Genomic DNA, 2,951 nt, shown 5'->3' on the forward strand with positions numbered 1-2,951 from the left:
AACTTTAAATTCAGTTTGGAACAGAACTAAAGTCTGTTTATATGATACTGCAACATTCAAACACAAATACAAATTCTCATATTTGCACAATATCTTTGTCTCATAAACACTGAAGCTATCATGCAATTTATCATACTATAGGTCTTACTGTAAAGCCATAATATATGAATGAATACCAAGACAGCAGAGAGAGAGAGAGAGAGAGAGAGAGAGAGAGAGAGAGAGAGAGAGAGATGTGATGAATGAACACACAGAGAGAAAGTGTATTGATCATGAAGTTGCTGTAAAGCCCAGCCACTCAAAATACATAGAACAAGAACATTTGTTCGCTGTATATCTGTCTGTCTGATATCGAAGAACTTCTTTAATTGGTTTGAGTTCTGTGATTTCCCTAGTGAGTTACCTTGCTGTCTACTCCCTACATAGGCAACAGTTTTCTAAGGCAGCATATTAACTTAAATGAAACCTGAAAAGTAACTATTGAAAGATATCCTCGGCAGACACCAACACCACACAAATAGTATTTCTCACATGAATCAAATGAGACACTCGATTCACAATTGATTCCAATAGATTTTGACATAACATGTCACTTAGCTAACAGTGTAATTCTCTTAAAGGAACAGTTCACCCCAAAAAATTACATTTGCTAAAAACTTCTCACCCTCAGGCCATCTAAGATGTAGTTGAGGTTGTTACTTAAAAAGATTTTGAGAAACGTTGCATTTCATCACTTGCTCACAAATGGATCCTCTGCAGTGAATGGGTGCCGTCAGAATGAGAGTCCAAACAGCTGATAAAAACATCACAATAATCCACAAGTAATACACACCACTCCAGTAAATCAGTTAACATCTTGTGAAAACTGTGTGTTTGTAAGGAACAAATCCATCATTAAGATGTTTATATGCTTCCAAATAGAGTCGTCTGGTCTGAATCAGAAGAAAAATATGCACAGATCAAGCATCGATTATAAGCACACAAAAAAAAGTTCAAACAAATATGTTGTGGATTATGATGTGAGAGACAAAAGTAGACAGACTTTTTCACTGGAGGAAGCGTTATTATAGATTATGGACTCATATTTTAGCCAGAAGCAACAGTTTAAAGTTAAAACGTCTTAATGACAGATTTGTTTCTTACAAACATGCTGCTTTTCGTGCCACAAGATGTTAACTGATGAACTGGAGTGGTGTGTATTACTTGTGATGTTTTTATCAGCTGTTTGGACTCTCATTCTGACGGCACCCATTCACTGCAGAGGATCCATTGGTGAGCAAGTGAAGTAATGCTATATTTCTAAAAATATTTTTTTTCAAATGATGAAACAAACTCTTGGATCTTGGATGGCCAGATGGTACATTTTCAATAAATTTTAATTTTTGTGAGTGAAATTTTATTTTTAATGTGTTTTATAAGTTTGGGAACAGATTACATCTTTGAAGGTGCATAGCCTATTTGATGCCTTGCAATGCTATTCTATTCAGCTCTCTAGACTTTGAAGCAGTTTTTCTTTTATTTTACTCTAGCATGTGTACAATGTTATTTTGAGTTTAGTAATTGGAGTATTACACTTTGTGGCACCTCAAATCCCACACGTTTTGTGCTTCTTCATCCCGGCATGAAATGTCACATCTCTTTATGAGAGTTGGCTTTTTTTAGAGCTCGCATACTGCAAACAAATCTTGTGTCTCTTTTTCTTGCGGAATCCTCTTGTATTCAACTCAATCTAACAGGCAAACTCCAAAGTAATTACGCAGAGATCTCAAAGACAAAAATAACCGCGGCTGTCTCCTATCTGATGCAGGTTACCAAACGCTGGTTAATGAGCGCTCAGCTGGGCCTCTTTTCCACCGCTGAGATTCGAAGGTGAAGCTGAACAATGATTTGAGAGCTTCCCCGAGCGATTTGCTGTATGTTTTTTGAACTGTTAGAGGTAATTACTCTGTTAGACGTGAACTCTACTACAGGAGAGACTTGACCGCCTGAGACCTTTTGAGTCGGTACTTCAAGTGCAGCTAACAAAGCCAAAGTTTTTATTTTTCATTGAACAAGAGAGAGAGAGCGAGAGGAAATTGATTAAACATGTTTTTGCCTCATGCTTTGATGTTACTTGAAACTGTGCCGTGATTCTGGGCGTGAGAACATGGTGTCTCCTCTGAGGAGCAGATGTGATCAAAGATCCTCTTTGCAGATTCGAGTCGTCACAGTCGGACTCTCTGTCCTGCTCGATATTTGAAAAGAGGATGAGCAAGTCGAGCTTGAAGTTAAATCCTCCAGCCTGCATATTCATGAAACCCACTCGTGGGGAGCATGCATGTCTTTGAAATAAATTCACATCCACATTTGGGATTTTAACCTGTGGAATAGAGTGTTGCATTGGGATCCAACACAAATTTCATGGGAGCGGGAGGTTTTATCTTTATGCGTTATCTTTACTTTACTATATTTACTAAGTTACTGTAACGGGGCTGACGAGACGTGAGACGTGTGGATCCATCTGCAGGCTTTATTCAAGAGACGTGGTAAACAGGCAGGGTCAAAAACAATGGCAAACAGGTATATGGCGGGCAAAACACAAGAATAGTCCCAGGGCTAGCGTAGGTCACCGATCAGCAGACAGAATCACAGGGGCACGAGACGAGAGGGAGAAATCCAAGAAAACAGGCAAAGATCAGAAACCGCAAAAACAGGCAAGGCAAAACAAGGAAACCACAGAGACTCGGAAAGGGGTACAGGCTAAACAATACTCAGCAGAGAAAGGTGGTTAGAGTGGGTGTTATATAGTGAGTGAGGTGATTAGAAACAGCTGTGTGCAATCAGTGCAGTGTGCAAATCGTGCAAAGAATGATGGGATATGTAGTCCAGGGTGCTATGCAACAGTTTGTGTTGTGCGAGAGTCAATGTAATGGAAAGGGTGACCTCTGGTGGTGAATAAACGGAAGTCCATG

Source organism: Sinocyclocheilus grahami, unplaced genomic scaffold (genome assembly GCF_001515645.1).
Source record: "Sinocyclocheilus grahami isolate Dianchi unplaced genomic scaffold, SAMN03320097.WGS_v1.1 scaffold347.1, whole genome shotgun sequence".
Classification (NCBI taxonomy): domain Eukaryota; kingdom Metazoa; phylum Chordata; class Actinopteri; order Cypriniformes; family Cyprinidae; genus Sinocyclocheilus; species Sinocyclocheilus grahami.